This window comes from Denticeps clupeoides, chromosome 15 (assembly GCF_900700375.1).
Source record: "Denticeps clupeoides chromosome 15, fDenClu1.1, whole genome shotgun sequence".
Classification (NCBI taxonomy): Eukaryota; Metazoa; Chordata; class Actinopteri; order Clupeiformes; family Denticipitidae; genus Denticeps; species Denticeps clupeoides.
The window spans coordinates 12,935,894-12,950,105 of NC_041721.1; the positions used below are offsets into that span (position 1 = coordinate 12,935,894).

At 40.3% G+C, this 14,212-nt stretch overlaps 1 long non-coding RNA gene across 1 annotated transcript in view; it reads left to right on the forward strand.

The window, feature by feature from the left end:
• The window catches only part of LOC114765021 (uncharacterized), a 131,461-nt gene that overhangs the window by 85,253 nt on the left and 31,996 nt on the right, over window positions 1–14,212 (forward strand). The gene's annotated exons all lie outside the window — the stretch shown is intronic.

Here is a 14,212-nt window from a genome sequence, read left to right on the forward strand (position 1 = left end):
AATTGTATGTGAACTTTGGGATTTATGAACAAGTAAGAAGAGAGAAATGGCAACGACTTCCATGAAAATGTCATTTCCACCCAAAACAACCTGCTGCCTGCGGCGCCATGATTACCATATTAAAATGACACTTGTCTATTCATTTCCTTCTCCAGTCGCAAAGACTTTTTAAAGTACAGAACAACGGCATGTTTGACCCAGATGTGAATCAGACAGAGAGAGGCAGATTTGTGCCGTGCCAACATCTTCTGTTAACTAAAAAATGTCACCTTCATCTAGATGCACGACAGCTTGAAAACGACACACATTTAAATTGTGGCTTGGAATAAACGGGAAAGGATAAGAAAAGAGTTCAAAGTTTTAGCAAAATAAACAAGAATTAATTTAAAATGTGCAAAATGACATTTATGCAAATCTATATTTATAGAAATTATTTTTGTGTAGCAGAATAACAGTGTCGGTCATTTGCATTTAAAACATAATTTTATTGGCTTCATTCAGGAAAAGTAACTGATGTAAATATTTATCAGGAGCAAAGGAAGGGGGTTTATGTCTACAAGTATATCATTTTTCTTATGCAGTTATAATTTTCCAATAGGTTAAAAAGATCATCTTTTTGATTGGTCTTGTGCTAACTGTAATACAAGTTCAAGCACACTGTAATGATAACTTGGACTCTCAGCTTGGCTCACAAATAGAAAATGTTCAATAGAGACCATGCAGAATCGAGGACAGGCCCTACTGAGGGAGACAGCATTTCCTCGAAACCACTGACAGAACCTTTAAAAGCTGCAGCTTGTGTAAACTAATGAACACAACACAACAGAGCCACGGCTGACAACCTATCATCCAGAAGGAAACTAATGCTGCAGGAGCAAGTGGTGCACCAGGAGGAAAGTGTGGCCAGGAGTGCAAAGGCGAAGAAGTCAGGGCGGGTTGACATCCCGAGTCGGATGCAATGCTGTGAAAAGCCAAGTGGAACTAAAGAGGGCCAAACAAATGTCAGGACTAGATTTTAAGCTCCTTATCAAGTTAAACAGAGACTTCTGATTATTTGTGGAGTAAATTTGTCTTCAGTGCACAGGATTCGTCATATTTTACTTATCTACAGGAAAACGGTTTCAAAATTTTCCGACACTGGTTTACTGGCATTCCAAACAATTTATCAGTGAGAGTAAATGACATGTCTAAGCATTATTACTTTCATTATATTTATTATTTAAAATCTGTTCAGTGGACAGTGCTTTTAGAAAAAAAAGAACAAAGAAAAGGACCAATAGAATTGCTGGTAACATTTTCAGCTTTTTTTTCCTCCCAGGTTTGTACAATGCATCAATGTCAATGGTCTATTGTTTACACAAATTAAAGAAAAAGTTACCTTGAAAAAACATATATTTAATGCCATGCATTCTTTCATGCCCCCTTTTTTGGCGTAAAAAAGTAATTAATTAGCATCCTCTAGGTTTGGGACTGTTGAAAGCTTCAAAATGTGGCAGGTAGGCTTATGTACAATATTAATACTAGCATGAAAATGTTGCAAAAATAAATACTAAAGATGAATTCGTAAGAAACTCTTTTTTAATCATTTTCATAATTAGCAAAAGTTCAGGTCATTGATCTGCATTAACATTATTAAGGAACGATAAGAGAAAGAACTCTTTCAAATGCACTGAAAAACAATAAAATGCACTTTATGTATTCATATTCTGGTCTTGTGTACACATATTTAGCTGAGCCATCAATCAAGAATACAATAAAGTATTTGCTAATGTTGCACACTGCATGGCTATTATTAAAAATATGGTAAATGGTTTCTGGATACAGTTTCTACATCCGGAATGCAGCTTTCAACAAGATCAAGCATGGAATCCCTAGCGAGATGGATGAGAAATAAAAATGTGCAAAGGCTGCACATTTCATTGTTTATTTCTCTGTGAAATCTTTGTGGATAGGAATAATTTCACCATAACAAGCTCAATATTTTAAAAACGCAAAGAAGAATATTAAAGAAATCAAGTTTTATTGCACGGCTGTTAGCGACATGGTCTCATACCTCAAAGGTTGTGAATTTGAATCCCGGCTCGGACCTTGTGTGTAAAGTTTGCATGCTCTCTATATATTGGCATGGATTTCCTCTGAGTTCTCCAGTTTCCTCCGGTTTCCTCCAGAACATTAGGTGGATTGTGTGAGAGATTGGTGTGCATCTTGCAGTTTCCTGGGATGGAAGGGAGTGAAGTTTCAACATTTGTTCGGTGCATGGGAATATTGCAACATCAAGATTTATACAGAACACTGATTAAGTTGTGTGCATTCTCTAATATTTAAAGTAAATATTGACATATCAACAAATCAATATCAAACAATATGAAGGATCTGATGCTAATGCAGTTATCGAATTTAATAACGTTATAGTATGCAAGAAGCTTGTAAAAAGGCACATTTCCCATGCACATCACTTGTGGGTGGGACATATAATATGAGAGAGCGATAGAGAGAGCTTTGAATCTTTTCAAGATGACAAGGTCAGTTTTACACACTGCCCATGATTTCTACAGCTGAGAGCACAGGGCACTTCAATCTCCTGACTTCTTGTCAGTTTTGCCTATGCAGTCGTCTCAGAGTCGGGCTCCTGACTACATCATATAATATATGGCTGTGGGCGTGAACGCGGTGGTTATAAAAAGGACCGACCTGTGCCTCTGCTTATATTTTTACTTTTCAGACACGTTTTCAGACATCCATTTATCTAAAAGTCTGGCTTGTTAAAAAAAACCACTAAACTCGCCATGATCTATTCATTATTATGCACATCTGCATATACCATACAATCTGTAACTCAAATTAGTCTAGTAGTCAGTTAGTTATCTGCAATCGCTAGCAAATAAGACCATGAAGTCAATCAAGCTAAAGCAACTTCAGTGGTTGCCAGAAGGTTGTCGGTTTGAAGTCCAAACCACCACTGAGGTGCCACTGGGCAAGGTACTGTCCCCACACACTGCTCCCCAGGTGCCTGTCATTGCTGCTCACTGCTCACCAAGGATGATGGTTAAGAGCAGAGGACACATTTCGTTGTGTTTCACAATGTCAATCACTTTATTTTCACTTCAACTTCAGAACCCACAGAGCAAATCAAATAATTTTTCAGATGCAAAAATATATATGATTTATACTGTATATAACCTTGTAGACCAATACCAATAGCTATGGAGACAAGTGAAAGCTCTAAAAGTGAAAGCTCTAAAAGTAACGGTCAGTATCAGGAGGATTTGGATCATCAGAGGCAAAAGCGGAAGCAACATTGTGGAGGGAGTGAGGGACATTCCATTTACATTTACGGCATTTATCAAATGCCTTTATCCAGAGCAACTTGCAATCATTAATTACAAGGACAGTGTCCCCCCTGGAGCAACTTAGGGTTAAGTGTCTTGCTCAGGGACACGATGGTAGTAAGTGGGATTTGAACCTGGGTCGAAAAAAGAGGTTAGGCTCAAATGGGCGACAAGGAAGAGATCAGTTCAGAAAAGGCTTACAGCAAACGTGATATAAATCGATGATGAGTTTGCAGAGTTGTGCCGTGTGGGGTCATTTTATACTCATTGTTGGTCTGGCTGGATCTTCTTCCAGTTCGGTGACTCAGGGTGTGGTCTGTACATGATTTACATGATTTATAATATAAATCATGTAAATCATGTAAATTATTTGGCTAGAGATCCCGGCCAGTGATGATAAACAACCTAGTGATTTCAATACACTACATTTACGGCATTTGGCAGAGCAACTTACAACAGGTTACCATCAGTAAATGTAATCAGTTCTGCTCCAATAGGACCCAACAATAAATACAATTATTCTTACAAAAGCCAGGTAACAAGAATTTACAAGTTAGTCTACGTATTGTCTACGTTAGTCTACGTAAGGTCTCAAGCTGCAATTGTAAAATACTCAATGACTGTGCTGCTCTGACCTCCAGGGGAAATTCATTCCACCACATATAGGAGCCAAGACAGAGAACAGTCTAGATGGTTTGTACATGTGCAAAGCTTCAATTTAACTGTTCTGTCTCTCTCACATGTTCCATAGCAATTCAGATGAAGCAGCTTGTTGTTTCTTGTGAATTACACTTGGCTTCTGTGTTTACAGCATCCATTATAATTTAAAAGTTATTTATGTATTTATTTATTCTTTTTTTTTCTTTTGAATTTGTAGCATTCAGCCATATGTTATGAAAAATGCATTAAATAAAAAGTGCTTATTTCTTTTCATTTGTAGTTGCTGTTCTCATAATGGAAATTGGTACTGGCAAATATCAGAATCGGCCAATTACACTCATCACACTCGGAAATTGAAATCAGCCGTGAAAAATGCAATCGGTGCATTCCAACTCAAAAAAGCAACTGTTTTGCCTTGTTTACTATTGTTTGGTTTATTGCATAACCTCACATGTCTTATTCAGTTTTCAGATTATGTGCATTAAACTTTAAGGTAAAGGTTGTAAAGGTTCTGTAACATTGTGATGAAATTAATGTTTAGCAGGGTTGCAACATGGCTTCTGCAATGTAGTGAGCAAATCTTTGCAGCATTCAAATTACATGTACATTCCCTTTGGCTTAAGAATTTTTAGATCCACCTGGTCTTACCCCTTAATTTGTCACGGTTCTGTCAATGGCTCTGCACCGAATCGCGTATTTTCCTGGAATCCGTGCACTCTGCAGTGTTTCTTTTATTTCCGGAGCTCACACGCTGTCCCACTTACTGCCAACAGTCATGCAGGCTTAATCATTTGCTTTGCTTCCAGGGCAAGACACAGATCAGAGGCGACCCAGCAAAATAAGCCTCCACCTTCAAGCGATGCGAAGGTTCATTTATAATTAGCCCAGAGATCTTTTGTACGCTTCTGATACCAAATTCCAGTTTTCTTTTTTTTTTTTTTATGAGGAGGAAGCTACGGGGTTCCAACTCACAAATAAGGAACACCCTCCGAGTCAACGGGAGAAGAATTTTCTTTTTATCTTAAGCTTAACAGCCAACCAAACAAACCCATTTTTAGCTCAATAAAAAATGTTTTTTAATATTCTCTAGTTTGTCTTCAAATTTTGGATGGTTGTCCATTTCTAAGCTAATTTTAGGCTGTTGACATGTTAAAATAAGAGAAGGTAGGGACATTTCTATTCTAATCATAGCTGCGACTTCCAAGGATTCCCAGAGAGTCAAAGACACTCTGTGTTTATTAAATCTGTGAAGAACAAAGCAACCCCCCCTCCCCAGAAATTCTACCTCAAAGGTGTGCTGTTTTTTTTTTTTTTTTTGTAGAAGCATGATGAAAGAAATTGTATTTGTACCGACTGTCAAACATGGAGGTGGAAGCATCATGCTCTGGGCCGATTTTGAGTGGTGACAGGTCTCCAAATTCCTCAACATCACTTCAAATAAAAAGCTAGAGGACTGCAACTTGCACAAAGTCGGGCAATTACAAACATGCAACAAAACTACTTGCAGAATGGATAAAGTTTTAAGGTTTTCCAATGGTCCTCCAAAAGCCCTGGATTGAAAACTTTAGAAAATGTGTGGACTCAAAGACAGGTCAGTAGCATTAATGCTAAATAATTGAAATAATCTCCATTAATTCTGCTCAATCATGCTGCCAGATTAATGCCAGAAGCTTGTTGACAGCCACCTAAGGCATCTTATCAATGTGTAGTCCGGTAAGGGATACTGAATTTGGAGGGGTTTACAGCCTGTGTGTATAATTTTGTACTAATTCAAACTAAAAAGATTATAGGATGTACAGACATTTTACACCAGAAAAGGCACGGTTCAAAGAAATCATTGACGGAGGCCATTTCTGCTTTAATCATAGCAGGGATATCCAAAGATTCCCCGAGAGAGCCCAAGACACAGGCACGATGATTAAATCTCTGAAAACAAAGGATTTCCCCCCGGAATCATTACCTCAAAGGTATGCTGTTTTTCGGGAGAATCGTGATGAAAGCGATTGTACTTGAGCGTGTGCACGCATGATGATCATAGATCATAAATCACAGAAAACATGAATATGGCGATAGGCTGTCATAACTCTCTTAAGCAATGGTATCTCAGGGCAGGGCTCCCTTTATATCATTGTTGGCTTGGCACTTGTCTGCGATATCGTTTTATGAGATATATGCACCCCTGAAGATGGACGCTTCCCTAATGCAGGCTGACAGTGTTTTACGCTCCAACTGGCAATTTGCAGAGGCATGATACCAATGTCATGAGCGTGAATGAGGCACCACCACCAAGGGGGGCGCCGCAGGATCGAGAGGCGTCCACCATCTGTGTGAGTGACTTGCCAAATGGGGGAAGCATCAACTCTTCAAAAGCTCTTGAAAAGCATGACTGACACCTGACTGGATGTGGCTCGGTGTTTTTCAAATCAAGGCTGAACACCACCACATGAGGAGGCCAGATTATGAACACAAGCAAGTTTAAGGTTCTCCTCAGGTCATACGCAGCAATAACTGAAGACAAATGATAACACAAGGTACTATAACACAGGAACCAGTTCATCCAGAAAGTACATCAATTCACATTGGTTACTAGAGGTCAGTTTATGGAGCAATTGATAGGTTAGACCCTGTCTTTCTCATGGTAGTAGCCTAGTGGGTAACACACTCACCTATGAACAACAAGATCACAAAGTTACAGGTTCAAACCCCACTTACTGCCATTGTGTCCCTGAGCAAGACACTTGTGTGTCTCCAGGGGGACTGTCCCTGAAGCGAAAGATTGCTGGTCGCTCTCCATATAAGTGTCTGATAAATACTAACTTCAATGAAGTTCAAAATTCTTTCAGTCTAGGATTAGGCTTAATCCATGAAAGGAAAACTGACTCCAGCAGAGCCCAATTTCAACCACAGGTAATATATACCCTAAATATTGCGGGGTTCTCATAGTGGAACCATTTATTGGAAAAAAGTAAATATTCAACTGCAACCATTTTTCTTGTACATGTTTTCTATATTATAGAATGTTTGATAGTTGTAATTTATGAGAAATACAATGTCCAATAACAAGAGGATCCTATGTTCCATGTACCAAGATGTGTGGTTGTGGTTGAGGATCACTGTGCAAATGAGTTTATATCTAAATCCCTTCAGATGGAGACGAGACTGGGGGAAAAAAGAAAATAGCTCATGTCTGTGATAAAAAGATAAAAGATGCTGCATTTTGTTCTTCCAAGGCACTGAATTTAACAGGAAAGCTATGATGCATAATAGGTGGCTTAATGTGTCTCTGTTGGGCAGGAGGAGGACATCATTAGGTAAGCAAGGTCACTGGGGTTCAACAGACTGCAGTGGTCAGGCATCTCCATCAGCTCTCCTACCACTCAATTTGTATAATTTATCCTCATCCAGGCCTCGGCCTAAATAGCTTGGTTTGACCTGCACCTGTGCCTCCAGTCGGAAGTCGCCTCCAAATGAAATGCCAGGGGCTCTTCAGTGCAGCCAGAACATGCAGCCAGGCAATAAAGGGACCATCAAATCTGGCAATTTCCAGCTGGGCCGCAGCTTCAGCGTGCAGAGTCAGCAGGCCAGGGCAAAACAGAGCAAGAGAAAAGAGGAGAGTGATGGAAAAAGTGGGGGAAAAGTTTGGCTTGCGGGATGGAATATGATTGACCCCTTGTCTTCACAAAGAAACACATTAAATTTCAGTGAAATGGTCATGAAATGTAGTAATTTATAACATTAAAAGAGTTATTGCAATTATTCTAAATGTCTGTGTTTGTGTGAGGGTTCTTTTTATTATTTTTATCTTAAGAAAGAAAGAAAAGCATGAATAGCTCACTGCTATTGGAGTCTAATTACACACAAAATTATCTACAATATAGTTATTGCAATGCTCCATACAATGATTCTGAAACATGTGTGTGTGTGTAGCAAGCCTCAACTAGGGACAAAATTAGTGACACAAAACATTTAGCTATGATGTTTGGGCACTACAGGGAAGTCTCATGTGGGAAGAATGGTCGTTTCTGCTGTAACTGCAGAAGTGGAGCTTCTGTTGATACATTTTTATTAAGCACTGGGAATACAGAACAATACCCATAGGGAAAAGAAATGCACAAATCCTACATGCTCTTATATTGATTTTTAGCATTATACAGGTTTGAGCCATTAACTTTCATTAAGTCTTTATTTAGCTAAAGCATTCCCCGAGTCATGATCCGGACTGGCAGGGGTTACTCCGGATCCGGAGTCCGGACCGGAGTTTCATGTTCGTCTCGTGTAATGTTCCCTGATCGTGTTCACCTGGTGTATATTTATATAATTGTATAAAACTATCCTGTTCGTGTCTGTTCGCCATAGGGTCATTGTGCGTGTTTATGTTCCCTTGTCTCGTGTGTAGTTTGTATTAAACCCCTGTCCTGTGATCGTGCGAATGCGTCCTCCTTCACCGCCATGTCCAGCCCACCCGTGACAGTTTTTCATTAATTGTTGTGTGTGTTTGTATAATATTTTAAACAAATCAGTTATCAACTATTGACTATTCATGGTGTAAATGAGAAATCTGTGTTGATAGTTTTAATTTTTTTTACATGTGCCACTCATATCTAATATTTTTTTCCACTACTTAAATATACACTCTCATCATGGAGATCAAAGAGAACAAATAAAACATTTAATCTGGTTAAATTCGAGTACACCACTCATGATGTAATGTAATCCAATCAATAAAATAAGGATGTTGATGATATTTGTATTATTTTTTTACCAATTTTGCAGTTTGCTGAGGTTCGGAATAGAACACATATCAAACTCTATTTTGATAAGCAGGTTAATTTTTGCTTGGGGTTGTCAATATTTCTGACAGTGAGATGATTGCGCTGAAGAATTGTAGGGGTGTTCTAGAGGGCATCTAGAAGCAGATAAGGAGAATCCAAAAAGCAAGGTCAGAGACAAACAGTCAGCGTGAGGTATAATCTGTCAGGTTCAAGAATGGCTTACAACATGAAGACTCAACAATGAGTTTGCAGTGTCCAAGATGTCCCATGTCCCAAGATGTCCCATCCAATTCTCGTTTGGCATTCCAGTAGGGCAGAATAGGTGGGTTTCAGTCATGTCTCTCATTTGAGTGGTCTGGTCTCACACTTTATGAACACAGACATTTGTTCACTATTCTATAGAGTAACACTTAACACTTATTTAAAGTTAATTTACCCAATCAACTCTTGACCACATAAAAGGATAAATGAACCTACAAATAAACAATAATACTCAACGTGGACATACAGATTTGATTGCTCACCTGTATACATAGGCCATTGGTTTAAAACATATGGGAAATATCCTTTAACCTCTTTAATACTAGGCCAAGGTCCAGTTATTTCCAGCTGCTCTTCTTGACTGATTACTGAAAACCGATTTTGCTCTCTCTCTCTCATCCATGGATCCAAGGGCCACCAAAACAAAGACCCTTTGTGGTTTGCAGTGGAGGGGACAGGCTGGGGTGGAGGGTTACTGAAGTGTTCTCCAGCACAAAGACCACAGTAGCTAGCTGTCGTCACTTGGTGTTTGATTTTAATGGCCATGCTCCACAAAAACAGTAAAGGGTCTCCACCCACTGAGTGGAACGTAGCATCCCTTGCCTGCTAATGGCCTAAAAGCTTTCAAAGCGACACGGTTCTGGCAGCCATATGATGGGGTCTGTCCCTGGACGTGATTAAGACCACATCAGTTCCACACAGCTTTTGTCAAATCTTGGTTAGGCCGTCATGATGGGTTATTGCATGCAATAGGGCCATTGAGGAGTGAGCTTGAATACAAACTGGCCCTTCTGTTCAAGACATTCCATGATGGAATGTTTTAATCGCCAATTTTTTTGTCCCTGAGAGAGAAATATTCTACTCTGCAATCGCAGATTAGCGAATGGAGCAGATTGCACCGCTGTGTCATGGCCGACTGAGCCTCTGCCTCATTTGCATTGCAAATAATTCCAAATAGATAATTAATGCTAAATGAAATTATTGTCAGTATGGAATTGTGGTTTCATTTTTGCTGTGATCTGGTCTCATTTGCCGGATTTGTCTTATCTAGCATGCAAGGAGACAGCTGGAGAATGAACGGAGGAAGGGGAGGGGAAAAAATGAGAGGAGGCAAAGGAGTGAGAAATCAACGGAAAAAGATAATAAACATCAAACATGTTTTGTTTTGCTTCCCAAAGATGGGGCAATTGTTATTTTAGTTTCCACAGAAGCGTGTAATGGACTGGGAGAATATGGCATTTATTTTAATCACACTGTGTCCTGTCCAGAGCGTATATGGCTCCGAGGGATACAGTAGCCTATATTGCCCTATTTGCATAGATACTGACACAAAGAGCTGGCCAGAACATACACGTTTTTACAGTAATGTTACTGTGAGAATCTGCCAGAACTTACAGTCTCACCAATTCGAAACTTTCACCACTCACTGCATATGTTGCTGGCATGACCGGACTCTGTGGGGGAATACTGCTGTTCCGTAGGGGAATACTGCCTGGGGTTTTCGTGTTGCCAGGGTGTACATCTCTGTATCTCACAGTAAAAAACACAAACTTTTCCTGACTGAATTCTGTTTCAGACAGCCAACAGACCAGTTGTGGTTAAAGGTTGTGTAGAACGTGACCCCCTTCTCCGTTGGCAATTACTCATGTAGTTCAAACACCTAATCACAAGTGTGCAGTGTGAACTATACATTGATCCGGTGACTTTAAAAGCCATGCAGTGTGAACTTAGAAGAATCCCATCCTACCATGAAAAAAAGAGAAAAATCCACTTTTTTATACATTTGCAGGTCAGAAAATAACCTGGAAAAGTTTCGTTTATTTACTTGTTACTTTTTTGTTTGCATCTTCCAGTAGTTTTCCAATGCATACCGCTTTCAAAGAATGCAAAGATTATTAGCATCATCAATAATGTTTGGAGTGGAGTGGTGTCCTTTAAGTGCTTTATTGCCTCCCTGGATCATTGACCACAAAGCAATCATGGAGCACTTTCTTGCCAAACCTGGACTTCTTGACAAACTAACCTCATGTTCAAAACATGCAATTTTATTGTGAACACAGTTATCATCACTGGGGTCATACAGGTCACCTGCTCATGCACGGTAATCACGGACCACAGCGCTGTAATTGCAGGTTATGAGGAGTTCTCCGGCTACGATCGACTTGCAACTGAACGCCACGTTGCGGGGGGGGGGGGGGGGTTTGCAGCAAGGTGCGGTCATGGCTTTCAGTGGATGAGCAGTTTCCATTTCCTCAAATGTGCCTTATCAGTTTCCCATCACTTTATTGCACACTGAGAGATATGCTTCCCCTCACATTAACAGGTATTCACGGCGTGCGAGCGGCGGGATAAAACTTGCAGGCAATTATGGGCTGTCACAAAGCAGGCACTATAACATCAATACAGTAGCGGGGAACGTGGTGGCCACCTGCTTTTGGAGCTGCTCCCGCTCTCCTCTGGCATGCAGATGATGGACATTACCCCTCGTCCCGTCGATGCTAGCACCCGCGCCCGGCTAGCTCTTTAGGGCCCGCATTGATTAGCCCGTGCAGCAGCTCTAGCATTGGCTTTCTCTCCAGAGGGCCCCGCGCCGAAGACAAAGGAGCCCGCCATCAATCAATGATCAGGAAGCCAATGATCCGTTTGGGGGAACTGGGAGTGCCAATTAGCAGGAAAGCTCTCGGTGGGATGCTGCCTTGTGTGATAGGGATGCTGCCTTGTGTGTGTGTGTGTGTGTGTGTGTGTGTGTGTGTGTGTGTGTGTGTGTTTTATCACCCTAGAATACAGACGGATAGGAGAGATGGCTAAAGTGATGGCAAGCAGAGAGTGTGGGGGTGGTTCTCAGAGTGAATGGGAAGATGTGGTCAAATGCATCTGGGGCATGTTCTTCCTTGTCCAGTAATCTAGGTTCTTGGAAAATACTCAGTGGATTTCTCTTTTCTCAGGTCTGCCTTGCTCCACCAACGTCAAGGTTTAATTGGTGCATAAATGCATGAGAAGAGTATGATTCCATGTGTTCAACAAAAAAACAGAAAGAAAAAAAATACCTTCATATATGCAATATACATGCAAATAGAATATAAATATATATATATATATATATGTATGTGTGTGTGTGTGTGTACCTTTTATGAGTACTCAAGGGGCATGGGAACATGGAGAAGTAAATATAAAATGTAGCTGTACACTTTACGGCAAGGTTCTCTCTGTGCTACACTGTAATGTGATTTGTCTGCTCTTGCATTGCAGTTTGAACGTGTAAATTGAAAGTAATTCCTTTGCCGACTGTTTCATGGGGGGGTCAATAGGGAAGTCAAAAACACACATTACTCTTGGATATGGGAAACACGTGTAACATATAAAGGAAATAATTACACAAAGCCCCAGGTGTCTACTGGAGAATTATAAATGAACACTGTCATTTCCTTTTTTTATTGGAACAGTGGTGTGTGGCTCCGCAGGAAAAGTGTGAATTTGTAGTTTGTAATAGGGTTATAACTCACACACCACCTAGGTAGAGTTAGGTACACTGTTCCAATAGCCAGGGGAAAAATAATTTTTTTCCCTCTCTAGATTTAACCCTGACTGTAACCTGCACCCAGAAAAGTCTCTGTATATTGACGGCTTGCTGGTGTTCCAAATAAGTGTTTTTAACACAGAAACATGGTACCTGAATAATGCTGAATTACATCTTTATAGGAAACAGGTCTGAGGTCAGTCAACTTGTAGAAGCAACTGTCAGAGTCTAGCATGAATAAGATACACTGATAACAAAGCATTGAACACGAAACTGAAGTCAATGAAGAAGATCTGCAGATGACCCAGAAAATGTTACATTCACTTTTTTGTCTGCAGTGTTCATACTTATTTACATATTTATATGGTTTATGAAATAGTATGATGTTTTATCATAAAATATCTTTGGAATGTCAGCTCACATATATAATTAAACATGGTGAACATCTTTCAGATCTTACATCAAACGATATAATCTTTCTGCACTTTTATGTGGGACTCACTTTGATTTACATTTTACACAAATTGGCTGAGATGTGAAAACACATTTTGTTTTCCGGTTTCAAAAGGCAACTGCATCCTCTCAAAGACATATGTCAACTAATTCCTTGATTTTAATAGACAAAGACAAACAAGATCTTCAAAATACTACAATATCCAAAAATAAATTTGCTGTTGGCTGATCCACTTTTCAATATCAATTTAAATGAAGTGGGTCACGTCTTAATGCTATTATATTCTATAATTCCCTAATTTATACCTTGCGTAGGGATGAACTTCTAGGGTTTGTAAAGATGTTCCGTCCATTTTTTTCTGTTGACTACGTGCCCACAGACTCAGCTCTGAGGCTGTTGAGCTGCTAAAGGCAGGGGACTAGCGGGGTTACGAGAGAAAGGAATTGGCAAAAAGTGTGTGTGGGTGTGGGCGTGTGAGACCAGGAGGATGGTGGGGTGGGGGGGGATGCAGACTATCGGGCTCCAGCTGACCTGAACGGTACCTGCGGAGGAGCTCAGGTCATATTTTAGCTCCTCTTGTCTTTGACAAATGGCTAGTCTCTAAAAGCGCTGTCCGCGGTGCTGAAAGCCACGCTGATGCATGGGACCCGGCGGACTGATAAATCCTCAGTGTCAGTCTGCCCATGATAGCCATTCATTATGCCTTGTGTGTGTGTGTGTGTGTGTGTGTGTGTGTGTGTGTGTGTGTGAGAGTGTGTGTGTGTGTTTTATCTTCCTTCCTACATTAGGCCTACTACTAAGACCCTTATAGAAACAAATAAAACATGATTCAGAAGCTGAGCATATTTGCCGTGGCCAGTGTTCACTTCCCAGCCCTCATTAGGTCGGTGTCACCCTGCACTGCGGTCTAGGAAGCGTCTCCTGGCCACTTTAACCACAAGGACACCTAACAGCTGGATCGGGGCATTACACAATAAACAGGCATATAAAAGAGAAAATAAATCACAAACGCACCCAGCAATGAAATATTACATTTACGCACAAAACCTCTCTCCTAAATACTGTATGGATCTGTGTGTGCGTGCGAATGTGTGTGCCACCGTTTCACCCAGAAGAAATTGGAGCAGGCAGCTTCCTGATTGCAAAAAACGCTGACATTTATTAGGACTTTTTCTTTTTTTTTTCTCTCTTTCTTTAAATTTAGCACAGAGTCTTACTG